The sequence below is a fragment of the Cryptomeria japonica genome, chromosome 2, assembly GCF_030272615.1.
Source record: "Cryptomeria japonica chromosome 2, Sugi_1.0, whole genome shotgun sequence".
NCBI lineage: Eukaryota > Viridiplantae > Streptophyta > Pinopsida > Cupressales > Cupressaceae > Cryptomeria > Cryptomeria japonica.
The window spans coordinates 673,309,963-673,325,659 of record NC_081406.1 but is presented as its reverse complement, the minus strand read 5'-3'; positions in this window follow the sequence as shown (position 1 = coordinate 673,325,659).

The window sequence follows — 15,697 nt, the reverse complement described above, 5'->3', positions numbered from 1 at the left end:
GACTACCAATTTGACATACGAGAAATCGGAAATGATAACACATGAATACATTTAGAACACACGAACTAAGACATATCCTTCATTATCCTTTTGGAAATATACAAGTCCAAAATCCTTTCTATACATAGTGCAAATCAAAATGTCATTACAAGATTCTCCTAGAATTCCGACAGAGTTTTTCCCTGTGTAAAAAGTCTCCCCTCTACATTACAAATAGCCTTATATTTATAGGCTTCCCAGAATAACCACCTTAGTAACTAACTTTAATCCTGGGTTAATAACTAACTCTTTTCTGCGTGAATTTTAATGAGTTAATAACTGTATATGGTGAAAATGGATAACAATAATAACAATATTGAAAGGCTAAATAGATTCAACCACAAAACCCTAGCCTAACAATCAACAAAGATCCACCATAACATATGAAGATTACCTAAGACAATGCAAATCAAATGAAATCACAAAGATTATACCATCACATGTCCAATAGGGTTTTGATCTCCATTCTTCCTATCTCCATTGATCTTGTTTGATATATTTGCTCTCAAATTTTATGTGCACAAGAGCTCAACAAAGAATGGAATGTGGTTGCAAGTAGGATCGTAGTGTAGTCAAGTCCTCCAAATTGTCGATTAGGATTTGATAATGAAGGAAGCATCTCCTTAAATAGAAGACACTATATGAAATGGAGGGATAAGATTGAGAGGTGTAAAAGGAGGTCAGCTATGATTAGAGGGTAGGTAAAAGAAATAATAAAATAATGAGAGGGGTAGGTAGTGTATGAATTAAGAGATGAATGACATGTGTTATGGGTAGAAAAGGCTAATGAATTAATTAAATAAATATTTATTTAATTAATAGAAGAAGTGGGATAATTAAATAAATAAAATATTTATTTAATTTAGGAAAAGGATAATTTAAATAGATAAATGTATTTATTTAAATGAGAAATAAGGCTAGAAGAGGATAAATGAATTAATTAAATAAATAAGGATTTATTTAATTAATAGAAGAATTAGGCTTAGATAATTAAATAAATAAAATATTTATTTAATTAGACATGACAATTTTGGGTGTCTACATTTTGCCCCTCTTTGAGACAATGCGACTTGTCGCGTTGTTTCAAAGAAGATAAGATGAATTGATACAGAGCTGCCCCAAGAATGGGAATGATATGCCCCCTCGAGAGATTGGATGAAAATGTCTGAAAAGATTGCAGACAATCTCTCGATAAGAAAGAGAGGCTAGAATGGACTGACCGAATAAAGTGACAAAGTCACGGGATAATGAAGACTGACTCGAAAAATGAAGGCGAGGGCTAGGGTAGGCTATAAGATAGACCACGGGCAAAAGACATCCTCATTGTCATCTACACCATCACGAGATCAAAGTGCAGAGCGAGAAAAGAGCAAGAGCAGTCAGCAGCGATGGCTTTGGTTCACAGATTCGACCGCGTTCGCCGATTCCAGAGGCCAGCAGAGGTAGGAGAGCCGGTAAGTACCATCAAACCTCCTCGTATTTTGACGCATGTATTTTTGTCATTAATGCATGCTAGTTAGAGCAATAAATGCGCTTAGGAATAGGGTACCAAAAATGTCTGAAAACGTGCAACCGCGTCTGCGTCGGTGCCAGGCGCGTCTGTGTCCGACAGGCGTGTCTGTGTCGATGCCAGGCACGTTTGTGTCTGGAACCGCGTTTGTGTCAATTGCGGGCGCGTCTACGTTGTGCAGGGGCGTTTGCGATGTATAGTCGCGTTTATGCACCGCCTAGGCACGTCTATGTCCTACAGGTGCGTCTGTGTTTTTCAGGCGCGCTTGTGCAGTCTGTAGGCGCGTTTGTGTCAGTCAAGCGCGTTTGTGTTAAAAAAATGCAAGTTTGGTCTTCTAGGTCAAATCGGCAGTTCTGTGATAAACATACGTTGTCGATTGGATAAGCTGCTGAGAGGATACACTCAAGCAGGTCCTCTAGGAAGACTGGGATAGATCAAGGCACTTTGTGATGAACAGTGAGTACCAAGATAGAGTACTTTGTGATGAACAGGAAGTACCCCAAAGTATGAGCAGCACTTTGTGATGAACAGGGAGTGCGAATGTGAGGAACACTTTGTGATGAACAGGGAGTGTCACACACGTAGTACTTTGTGATGAACAGGGAGTATTACTAGGATAGAAGTAACACTTTGTGATGAACAGTGAGTGTCACTAGGATAGATAACCATATGCATTTAGATAAAAAGTAGCATTTTGTGATGAACAGTGAATGCCACCATGACTGACATGATTAATTTGCTTGACTGCAGGAGTACTTGCCTATGTTGGAGTCACGGGAGAGATTCCCGTCGACACAGAGACTGCGACCTGAGTTGTCGTTTCAGGACAGAGCTGCCATCGAGGAGATGGGTTTGAGACATATATTGTATGTGCCTGAGTTTCGGGCAAACATGGGTTTGCTGACTGCGCTTGCTGAGAGATGGCACTCGGAGACGTGCACCTTCCATTTGCCGATGGGTGAGATGACAGTCACCCTTGAGGATGTCTACAGGATTCTGCGGGTGCCAATCGATGGAGACTTGATTCCATATGATCGAGATGGTGACAGAGAGGCATTGAGACGGGTGTTCCAGGATCCCGACCTAGAGATGAGGGCTGGTCATGTGGCATGGGACACCATGACAGCCATAGGGTTAGCATTGCCAGCTGTGATTGGAGGAGTGATTAGTGGGTTCTTGTGTCCGGATAGGGCGACACGGGGATTGGCAGTGGGCTGGGGTGGAGCACTGGAGACACTGATGACACAGCATACCAGATACGCCTGGGGACCATGTGTATTAGCCCACCTGTACTATGAGCTTCATCAATTTGTATACCATGGGTCAGTGGGATTGGGCTGCGGGGTGACACTATTGCAGGTTTGGGCTTATGAGCATCTGCCAGTGACGAGGTCGATTCACTTCCGAGGCAGGGGACATGGACGCAGTTTTGTTCACTTGTACGATATGATCACCTCCCAGCCGCGGATTGGCAGGTTAGAGCATTGGCGGCGAGTGTTGGATGATATTGATGTAGTCATCTGGAGACCATATCTAGGATGCGAGGAGTGGGAGGATGACGCAGTGGAGTTGCCATACACCTTCCGGAGCAGGTATCTGATTGGGCGGACGCCCTATGTTTTAGAGAGGCAGCTTGTGGATAGGGTATGCAGGCAGTATGGCAGGATCCAGAGGATGCCACGAGGCTCGGGTATGTATGCTCGTACAGTTAGGGATCAGGCGCAGTGTGGGTCATTATTGTCATATGATCAGGCGGTCACTCAGCTGGCAGAGATGTTACCCCTACCCTGGGATATGTGGCCAGAGGTCGATGATGCTGGGATGGATGCTGAGTATTCAGCATATTGGGCGGAGCATCCATTCCCACGACTGATAGATCCAGGGGAGCTATTGGATGGAGATGGAGGAGGAGATGATGATGATGATGATGGCAGAGGTGATGGGGGTAGAGGCTGATGGAGGCGGAGGGGAGTAGTGGGAGAGAGGTGAGTTGCACCTCGGAGAGAGGGTGGAGAGGAGCGGCAGGCTCGGGTGGTGAGGGGTCGCGGTGGATTACCCCTACAGGTACCAGCAACATAGGATCCCAGGCAGAGACAGGGACAGGGACAGATGCAGGGACAGAGGCATGCACAGAGACAGGTACCCGTACAGGCACCAGTACAGGTACCGATACAGGGGCAGGCACCTGCAGAGGGAGAGCCACAGGCCGAGGCAGAGGGTGGGGATCCAGAGGAGGATGAGTTGATTGAGCTCAGAGAGATATGGTAGGGTCAGGCAGACGAGATACAGGAGTTGGAGAGGGAGAGAGACCGACTCAGGACGAGGCTCAGGGATACTGAGCGGGAGAGAGATCAGGCGATTCAGCGCTACACAGAGGCTGAGACAGCGCTGAGGGCAGGGAGGCAGGCGGCGGAGGACACAAGGGCAGGCTATGCATATGTCCTGCGGGCAGGAGAGGAGATAGGGTACTGGAGGGACGTCTACTACGGTGCAGTGCCAGCAGATCAGCGGGCGAGGAGCTTCCATAGACCGTCGCGTACAGCGACAGCTACGGGAGGGAGCCGGAGGAGGCAGGCATCTAGTGGTGGGGTCATGGGTCCTCCACCACCACCAGATAGAGGGGGCAGGCGAGATGATCCTGGGGCGGGTCCTTCAGGGGCTCAGATTCCATCGAGGCCAGGCGGCTCCGAGGGAGGGAGTTCATCATAGCCTTAGAGGGCTCCCATTGTATCAGTGTTGTACCATTCTTTTGTATTGTAGACACCTGCGGGTGATTGTAGCCATATGATTTTGACATCATTGTATCATGACACTTTTGATTATATATATGAGATGATTCATTTTTGCGGCAGCTATATGCATGTGTACCTATGTGATGAGATGTTCTTATGTGATGCTTTATGCTATGGATGCAAATATGTATATAATGCAATGCAATAGTTTTGTTCTTTTATGTTATATATGTGTATGCATGATGCAAATGTGTATGTAAGTAATGTAGATGAATATGATAATGCAAATGCAAAATGTAATTTGTGCTAACAGGTGTTGTGTGCAGGATGTGATGCAATTGTGAGATCTATATGTATGTATGAAATGCTTATATGTGGTAGTGTAGGTGCAGCTACATGAAATGCAAATATTTTTGGTGTGTCATTATACTCAGTCATGTGATAGCAGGCTACACGGACTCGAGGAGGATGATGGAAGTCAATCAAGAAAGGGGGCATGAAAGACAGAAGATATGAAAGTGAAAGAGCTTCTTGTGCGTTATCATCATTGAGCTTTATTATGGCAAGTAGGTTATGACAATCGAGGCATATGTTCGACCCAGAAAGTCATTGTACCTGTTTGCATGGAGATAAGACAATCACAAACAAGGAATGCCCCAGTTCATACTAGACTCACAGTGTCCTCATATCCTTGGACAAGTCATAGCATTACTAAGAGACAATCCACAGAAAGCAAATACAAATAGGTGACGATACCCCATCCTCGCCTTTCTAGTCAAAGACATCCTGGAGATAGAATCTCTAGTCAGAGACATCCCGGAAAAGCTAAAAGACATGTCACCAAAAAAAAGATGAAATCAAAAGAAAACCAAGACTCGACACCAACATCCACTGTAGTCTTCAAGTTTAGTGTCTCTTGTCACTTGTATAAGTCTTATTTGATTGTGGTCACAATGTTTACTTTCACAGAAAGGATAGATAGCACTGAACCATAATGTTGTCTGAGTCTGTTGAAAGATTTGATTTGTTGAAGCCCATTGTTGCTGCTGTGTCTTATCTGAAACTGACTGAATCCATGAAACTGATACTTTATTGCGGAGAAGATGAAACCTTATTGCGGATCTGTGATGCAAATGCTGCTTTATTGCGGATTGTGCGCGAATAGACTGAAGAAAACTGGAAGAAACCGTACTCCTCAAAACATGTGATGTTCTCAGTTCCACACCCATCACTAGACGTAGGATTTGCCTTAGCCACAGATAGGGTCTGATTTATTATGGATGGAAAGGGAGGTTTATTATGAATGGCGAACTAATCTTGGGTAGATCAATAACAAGCCATGATGGGAATGGGTAAGTTTATTATGAATGAATTGGTCGTGAGTGTGTGCAAAGTGAAATGATGAAGAGAATCCTGAAGGAGGGAGGAGCAATGTCTCTACGCATGGCGCTGGTAACCCAGTTTTCACCATGGTACTTGCCCAAGGCGCCACCGAAGTGGTTTTCACCGTTGGACGAAATTATTTCTCTTTACTTTTTTCGATTTTTCAATGTTTTTTGTGTCACAAGGCGCCTGTTTGCCAGGTTTTCACCAAGTAACGATTTTTTTTGTTTTATAATTTTTTTGTATTTTTGAATTAGGATATTCCGACGAGCTATGTGTAGAACCTGCGAAGGTGCATGCTGTTGATAGGATCCTCCAAAGGTTCACCTTCTGTAGTTGAGAGCTGATATGCCCCAGAGCCATATACTGCTGTGATGATGTAAGGACCAAGCCAGTTTGGTTCAAACTTGCCCTTCTTCTCTCTGTCTTGCTAATTCTTGGGGTTTTCTCTGAGAACCAAGTCACCTATCTCAAATGTGCGAGGCTTGACCTTATGATTGTAACTGCAACTCATTCGTTGTTGGTAAGCCTTGAGATGATTAAAAGCAGTTTGTCTCCGTTCATCCAGCAGTTCTAGTTCCTATAAGCGAGAAACCCTGTAGTCTTCATCAGTGATGATGTTTTGCAAAGAGACCCGTAAAGAGGGTAACTCGACCTCAATAGGCAAGATGGCTTCAGAACCATAGACTAGTGAATAGGGTGTAGCTCCTGTAGGTGTACGGACGCTTGTGCGGTAGGCCCAGAGTGCAGGATTGAGTTGGATATGCCAATTACGGCCAGCGTCGTCGACTGTCTTCTTGAGGATTTTAAGGATTGTTTTATTAGACGCCTCAGCTTGGCCATTACCTTGGGGGTAATATGGTGTGGAGAAACGATGGGAAATATGGAAGCGGTCACAGAGTTCACGAACATCCTGATTTTTGAAGGGACGCCCGTTATCAGTGATAATGGAAACCGGAATACCGTATCGGCAAATGATATAGTTAAGGATGAATGTAGCAATTTGCTTTCCCGTAACTTGTGTGAGAGGCACGGCTTCAATCCATTTTGTAAAATACTCTGTGGCAGTGATAATGAATTTATGACCATTAGAGGAAGGAGGGTGAATCTTGCCTATGAGATCAAGTCCCCACTGACAAAAGGGCCAAGGAGACGCAAGTGGTTGAAGTTCTTGTGCTGGCGCATGTATGAGATCTCCATGAATTTGACATTGCTTACATTTCTTGACAAACTGATATGAGTCTTTCTCCATATTGGGCCAGTAATATCCAGTCCTAATGAGTTTCTTGGCCAAGGTAGGACCACTAGCATGTGGACCACATATCCCTTCATGCACTTCACATAACGCAATCTGAGCTTCGTCACTTTCTAGACATCTAAGAAGAGTGCCATCTAGACCTCGCCGGTATAGGATATCAGCTAAAATGACATATCGAGAGGATTGGCGAATGAAGGTGCGGCGTTGGTTATTTGATAGATCAGGAGCTAGGGTATTGTCGCGAAGGTATGTGAAGATGGAGCCATATAACTGGGATTCAGGACCAACAACGCATATCATCTCAGTAGGCATTATCTCATATGAAGGGACCAAAAGGTTATCCACCAAGAACTCATAGCGGGTCTCGTTTGGAGGTAAATCAATCAATGAAGCAATTGTAGCCATGGCATCTACGACGCGATTTTGCTCTCTTGGTATTTGCTCAAAGTCTATCTTTGTAAAGTGTTGTTTCAGATCATCCACAATTTGTTTATAAGGCATTAACTTTTCATCTTTTGTTTGATAATCATCAGTTGCTTGACGGATAACAAGTTGGGAGTCTCCAAAAACACGAAGTTCTTGGATCTTCCATTGAACTGCAATTCGTAATCCTGTTGTTAATGCCTCATATTCCGCTATATTGTTAGTGCAAGGAAATGATAAGCGGTATGATTTTGGTATAGAATCCCCTTGAGGAGTTATAAAGATGATGCCAGCTCCTGCCCCATGCTGTGTATATGAGCCATCAAAGTATAGTTGCCATGGCTTTGCATGTGACACTGCTAAAATGGATTCATCTAGAAATTCTGAATTTAGAGGAACATCATCAATCATGGGAGCATCTGCTAATTGATCTGCGATGGCTTGTCCTTTTATTGCTTTTCTGTCCACATACTCGATGTCGAATTCACTCAGTATCATTACCCATTTGGCCAGTCGCCCAGTAAGCGTTGCCTTATTGAGAAGGTATTTCAACGGATCTATCCTTGCAACCAACTTAGTCTTATGAGTGAGCATGTAATGTCGTAATTTCTGTGAAGCAAAGACCACGGCGAGACATGCGCGTTCAATTGGTGTGTAGTTTAGCTCGTATCCCACCAATGTGCGACTGATATAGTATATTGCTTTTTCCTTGCCCCCAGCAATTTGTTGTGCTAAGAGTGCCCCTAGTGCTGTCGGAGTAGCTAATATGTATAGTAGCAGTGGTTGATCTGGAATTGGTGGCATCAGAACTGGTGGATTTAGGAGATAGTCTTTGAGCGTCTGGAAAGCCTGTTGACAGTTGTCATCCCATTTGAATTTGATGTTTTTATGTAGCAGGTGCTGAAAAGGATTACACTTATCCACCAGTTGTGCTATGAATCTTCGTATGGACTGGAGTCTACCTTGTAAGGATCGAAGTTGACTGATATTTCTTGGTGGTTGCATTTCCAAGATAGCTTTGACTTTTGCTGGATCCGCTTCAATTCCTCTTTTGGATACAATGAATCCTAGGAGCTTCCCAGAGGTTACTCCAAAGACACATTTCTTAGGGTTTAATCTTACTTTGTATTTTTCCAACCGATCAAAGGCAACTGAAAGTATGTCCAAATGTGTGTTTCTGTCTATTGATTTGACCAAGAGGTCGTCAACATAATCTTCCACAGTTACATGCATGAGATCATGAAAGATAGTAGTCATAGCTCTTTGATATGTAGCACCTGCATTCTTTAACCCGAAAGGCATGACATTCCAACAGAAAGTTCCCCACGGACAAGTCAATGCCGTTTTGTGTTGATCCTCAGGTGCAATTCTTATCTGATTATAGCCAGAGAATCCATCCATTAATGATAGCATTTCATGACCTGCTGTGAGATCAACGATCAAGTCAATGTTTGGTAATGGGAAGTCATCCTTTGGACAAGCTTTGTTGATGTCTCTGAAATCTGTGCAAATTCTGATGCTGCGATCTGGTTTACTGACAGGTACCAAGTTAGAGATCCATTCCGGATAATCAATTGGGCGTATGAATCTGACATCCAATAACTTCTCTAGCTCTGCTTTGACTAGTAATGCCACTTGTGGATGCATTTTTCTCAATTTCTGTTTTACTGGTTTTGCCCCTGGTTTGACTGTTAGATGATGCATTACCAAATCCGGATCCAATCCAGGCATATCAGCGTATGACCAGGCGAAGTTGATTTGTCGCTCTTTGAAGAAACTTATGAATTTTGACCTTTCAAACTCTGTCAGTGATTGAGCTAGGAATATGTTGTGCGGAACCTCTTCTGTACTGATGTTTGTTTTGATAGTTTCTTCTACCAACATGGATGATTTTTCCTCATATGATGATGGGAGAATGTCGAGCCTTCCATCTTCGGGCGCCTCAGAGAGGTTTTCACCCTCAGATACGTCCTTTCTTTTTACTTTTTGGGGGTCAGATAATGCCATAGTGTGGTTTTCACCATAAGACCCTTGATTTGTTCTTATTTTCACATTTTTGCGACTGGAAGGTCCGACACCCTCACCAAAATATGCCACGCTATTGAGTTCTATGGTGTATCCCGCTTTGTGGTCTCCAGGGGGAAGATCATCTCGTATGCCTAGATAATCAATAAAAGCTTCATCGTTTTGGAATGTATCCAACTGTGCAGGTCCTTCATTATCCCAGTCAATGAGTTGGTGATGAACGAGGGGAAGGTCGTTAATGTCTTCAAAGTTAGCGGGGCTAAGAGTGAAGATGTGGTTATATTCGGGTATGTCAATGTAATTATCGAGGTCATCGATGGCACTCTCCTCATCAGTCTCAATCACGAGCGAGTCCAAATTATCATTACTAGTAGCGCATTCCGGAACAGGTGTTCTCATCCTATGTGATTTCAACCTAGAACCTTGAGACAAGGACTGTGTAGACTCCTCATGGGTTGTTTCTTGACCAACTCTGAATTTGTTATAAAACTCCTCCTCTTCTGTGGGTTCACCTGGCTCTCTAAATGTCTCGGTGAGCTCATAGTCACTGGAGGATTTGTCTGAACCCCATTCCCATTCGTTGGAGTCTGTGGAATAGCAATCCTCTTGTTGAATTTTGGCAATTTTGATTCGTGATGCCTCTTCTGTCCTTTTAGTGTGGATCTTGGAAGTCAGAAAACCAAGTCCTTTCGAGCGTTCCCTTTTTATAGTCAATTCAGGTTGTAAGGGCTCCATAATGCCTTCTTTGCTTAACCCAAGAGGGCTTTTTCCATCATACCCAATTTTTTGTAAAATCTTGAAGCCTTTGCCATATTTCTCACAGGGTATATTGATCTGATCTTGTGTATCATCTTCAATGTCTTTGTAGAGCATTTTGTATAAGCCTTCCTCTTCCAATTCGCCCCATCTTTGAAAGGTAGTAGGGTCCCATTTGAGCGTCATGATGAATGTTTGCTTGTTAGGATGCGGCCTTCCATATTCTTTTGGAGAGTTCATGACTTGTCGTAAATACATGGTCTAATTTAAAGTGTATTCTCCCATGCCTTTGTCCTGAAATTTGCCTTTAAGTTCACCTTGTTTTGATGTCGAAGGTTTTAATGACTCAGGATCAATGTATGCCGAAGAAGAAACAGCTTCACGATTACTGGGAATGATGGTCTCAGTATGTGATCTCAAGTTATTGCAATATATGAACGGATTAGGATCGTCGTTAACTGTTACCTCGACTCCATTGTGAGGAAATTTAATGCATTGGTGATATGTCGATGGGACTGCCCTCATTTCATGAATCCAAGGACGTCCTAGCAATATATTATAAGTGAGATCTAAATCCAGGACTTGACAAACCACATCCTTTGTAACTGGCCCAATTCTTAGAGGTAAGGTGACCGTGCCCTTAGATGAGCATTCTTCATCATCGTATGCCTTGATGGTGATTTGATTTTTTGAATTCACAGCTTTATCGGAATATCCCAATTGTTTAATTGTGCTCAATGTACAAATGTTTAGACCTGCTCCTCCATCTATCAGGACTCGTTTTATTCGATGTTTGTGTATGAAGGCTTCAATGTGTAATGGTGCATTATGTGGCTGACTTACGGAGGCGTCATCAGCTTCTATGAATGTAAGGGAATGTGGAATGGAAAGGTATCCCACCATGGCTTGAAACTGGTCCACGTTCAGATCAGTAGGAACGGCGGTGTCTCTCAAGATTTTGTCAAGAATAGCTTTATGAGCGGGGGATATGCGTAAGAGCTCAAGGATGGAGATGAGCGCGGGTGTCTTCCCTAACTGTTCTACAAGGTCATACTCAGGTTTGGTAGATGAAAAAGCAGTGTTTTTAGTTGAAGCACCTGGCAAAGTAATTTTACCTCGATGAGTTGTAACATGACATTCAGAGGTAGGCTCGGAAGAAGATCCAACACCTCTTAGGACAATCTTGGGTCGCTGAGGAGGGTTCTCAGGGTTTTTGTTCTTGATGGTAATAGTAGAGATATGATTGTCCATCGAGATATGATTGATAGTTGAATCATAGTTGTAAGGTGCTCTAGTATAGTTGGCTTGATCATCTGTGACTTGAGCTTTTCCCTTGTCGTGTTTTGGGAATGGTTCCTTAAACATCTCATGTTCTTGATTGGATGAGTGTCCCTCAATCTCAATGTCACCTCTATCAATGAGATCTTGCACAATGTTCTTCAGTCGATGACAATTTCCTGTTTTATGACCCTTGCTTTTATGAAATTCACAATACTCATCATCATTCCACCAATTTGGTTTGACCTTTGGTTCATATGGCGGGAAATCTGGAATTGTGATCACCTTGTTTGCCACCAGCTTTTTGAAGACTGACTCAAGTGGTTCTCCCAATGGAGTGTACTTCCTTCGTGATCTAGAAGTTGTTTGAGTATTCACTTGATTACTTGTAGAATTTGATCCTGAAAAGATGAATTTGGGTCTCACTGTGTTGGCATCAACAACACCATCATTGACTGTGTTCTTGTTTTTATTCCAAAATCTTGGCTTGTCTTTTCCTTTAAAGTCATCTTTGTTTTCCTTAAATATCTTAATGACTCATTGTTCAATTAGGACCTTTTCTGTTGCTAAGCCTTTTTCGATAACGTCCTTGAAGGTAGACAAACAAGCTTTTCTTAGATCATAGCCAATGTCTTTGTTAACATTCTGGGTGAACATCTCTACCATTTGTTTTTGTGGAATTTCACAAGAGCATCTACTGGCTAGATTTCTCCATCTTTGTAAAAATGATGCAAAAGATTCTCCCTCTTTTTGCCTGGTGTTGCACAAAGTAGTGACTGATATGTCAGTCTCTATGTTATAGGAGAAATGTTGAATAAATGCCTCTACTAAGTCACCCCATGACTTAATACCAGGTGGGAGTTGGGAGAACCATTCCATAGCTTGATCGCCTAAGCTTTGTGGGAACAATCTCATCAAGTATGTCTCTTCTGCTACTACCTCAATGCAAGCTGTGAAAAACTGTCTTATGTGTGGCTTAGGATCCCCTTTTCCTCTATACTTGTCAAATTTAGGTGTCACAAAATGTGTAGGAAATGGGGGCATTGGAATGCTCTTGTCAAATGGATAAGGACATATGTCTCTCATTGTGTATGCTGGCTTTGGTGCATTTATGTCCTCCATGTTCTTTTGTAAGTCCCTGATTTGTTGTTCCAAACTGCTCTTAGGTGGAGATCGACTTCTTGGACCATATCTTATGTTTGAGGTACCCATTGGAGGAGGTGCATGTTGCATATATGGATGATATTGATCATACACATGTTCATATGGAGGAGGTCTGTAATGATGTTGCATATATGGACCACTTGGTATAGATTCATGTTGAGGAACACCATATCTATTTTGTGCATGTATACCATACTCTACAGGCATGTCATGCTCTATTGTATTGCCCCCAAATTTGACATGAGGTTTCCTTGTGTCCAAATTTTGAGCATGCCTTGGAATATCCCATTGCTTTGGTGGTTGATCCTTAGCATTGATATGTGATTGAGCATATTTTTCTCCATAAGACTTCCATAATGGTCTGCGAAGATGAGTATCATATGTTTGACCATGTGTATGTGGGACCTCTGGTTTTTGAAGCAAAGCTGATGGTGATTTAGGTACCATGTGTGGTGGTCCTCTATTTCCTCCACTATTAGGTCTCCTTTGATGCATGTTGGAGTGAGGTTGCTGCAAAGGTCTATGTTCCATTATTTGAGACATGTCAAAATCATGAGGTATCTTGGCTCCACTTTGCGCCATCATGTGTAAGAAGTATTGTCTATCCCTCCTCATTATCTCCTTAATCAGTCGATTGAAATGGGGATTCATAATGGATTCTTCCACATCTGCTGAATGTATTGATAAGTTGTCCAAATTGTCATTATGTGTAGCATTGTTGTTCAGAGTGTCCATGTTCTCAACATTTGGGATGTTTCTATAAGCCTCCATGTCAGGTAATGTAGTGTGATCAGTATTGAAAAATAAATCATTGTCATACTCATAAGAACTCATGTTTGCGGACTCTTGAGCTTCTTTAGTTTCTCTCCTAGATTTTTGAAGACGGGTTTCAACCATGAACTAGGTATTAACCAAGATGTGTGAGACTAGATGAAAATGGAAAAAGTATGGAAGACCAAGAGTTGGATGAAATGTAAATGAATCTGAGGTGTACTTGCAATGTCCAAAGTGTAAGACCAAGTATGTATGTAGTAGAGTAGGTGTGACTTCCAAAGAGAGGATAGTTTCTCTTGATGAGGTAAGCTGACCTTGACCCTAAGTAAGACCAAATGAGACCCAAAGGTAAGAAACCTTGATGAGGGACCACCTAGCAAAGTGTTGTTGTATGTAGTGTATTGACAAAGTATGATGAGGACAAGCAAGTGACCTTTTGACTCAAGTTTAGACAATTGTGAATGTAATGAGATGTGAAGCAATGATGGACTATGTGAGACCCAAAGACAGGTTGAATGCTAAATGAAAACCTTAGAGAGATGACCTAGGAAGCTCAAGATTTCCGAAACTGACTGTGTTTGCTTGCTGGACTGTAACAGTTTTTCAATTCTGGACACAGACGCGACTGTATACTGCACAGACGCGGTTTCCTAACACAGACGCTACTCTGTTTAACATAGACGCGCTTCTGAGATTTTCCTGTTTATGTTTGTTGGATTGTAACAGTTTTTTTTTCGATTCTGGACACAGACGTGACTGTATACTTCACAGACGCGGTTACCCGACACAGACGCTACTCTTTTTAACACAGACGTTGTTATAAACACAGACGCTATTCTGCCCTTCACAGACGCACTTAGACAACACAAACGCGGTTAAAACAGACACAGACGCATTTCTGTAAAATTTGTGCAATTTTTTCCAATCTGTGAAGTCGTTTTGTTGTGACCAAATCTGACTGTTTGACTGTTTTTCGTGACAAGAGGACACAATGTTGATGAGGACTCAATGTTTGCTAGTGCTTAGACTCCAAAATGACTCCAAGAAAAGTGTGTTGTTTGATGTAAAATTGTTTTGCATACACTTGAAGACACAAAAGACACAATGTTTTGTTGTTTGGTCTTGATTGTTTGAATGTTTAACATAAGTCAAGCACAATTCTTATGGCTGGCCAAGACAATAGTTGTTGAACCCACATGGGGTTTTACCCCCGAGGCTACGCTATTCAGGGCGGATACTTAGATGCTTGACCTCACTGGCTCCACCCTCGGCACTCACTTCTCGGGTCAGTCAAGCATCAGTCCCCATGAAAACTCCCCATGGCGAACTTTGTATCTCTACTAAGAACCGTATGTGTGTGGGCCGCTACCAGAGGTCCGACCTCCTGCCCCAACAACTAGAAGGATTTGGGCCTCTACAACAAAATGGTGCTAGTAAGGGCATCCGCTTGTGTGGCCATACATGCGGCACTTTCAGCTCTATAAATACAGAAGGCTCCCAGCCGGTAGGGGTTACGCCCTACAACTGATCAAATAAATTTGATCAAACGGGTTTATGGGGAGACATAGTGTCGGTATGAACTAATTAGCACACGTTATTCATAGTTTTCACCATGAATACATTTGATTATAGTGGTTCGGATGAGGTGGGTTTTCCTCGCTACCACTTGGGTCGTCCTCTTCTCACTAGTAGTCCTAATGACCACACGGGAAGACAGGCCCTCTAAAGAATAAACAAAAAGAGCCTATTGCTCAAGACACAAAAGACAATGATTCAATTTTAGTGCACCAATGGAAGTGTTTGCTAGTCTATGACAACAAGGCACACAATAAAATTCAAAAACCCTAGCCAAGGACCTGCAACAAAAGTTGTTAGTAGTTCGGGTTGTTTCAAATGATCACCCCTTCCTGCAAGCACACAAGTTAGGTAAATTTTAAAACCCAAAAGACTTTGTGAAAATAGGGGCCTTCAACCAAACGATTTTGCTTCCAAGACAAGCTACACCAATTTTGTTAGCTAGATCTGAAAGTGTTAGTCCAAAATAAACCAGGTCTGAAACCCTAAGTACAAAATCCGAAAATTGAATCAACGAAAAATTTCAAAATTCCGAAACAGTAAATACACAGACGTTGTTACCCTCAACACAGACGCGTTTGTATAACGCAGACGCGGTTCTGTTATGCACAGACGCTCCTTTCCGACACAGACGCGAGTGAATGCGACACAGATGCGCTTCTGTAACACAGACGCGGATAGAAAAGACACAGACGCGCCTATCCCGGAACCTGTAAAACGAAATACTAACGAAACACAGACGCGGATAAAGTTGTCACAGACGCGCCTGAGAATCAAAAA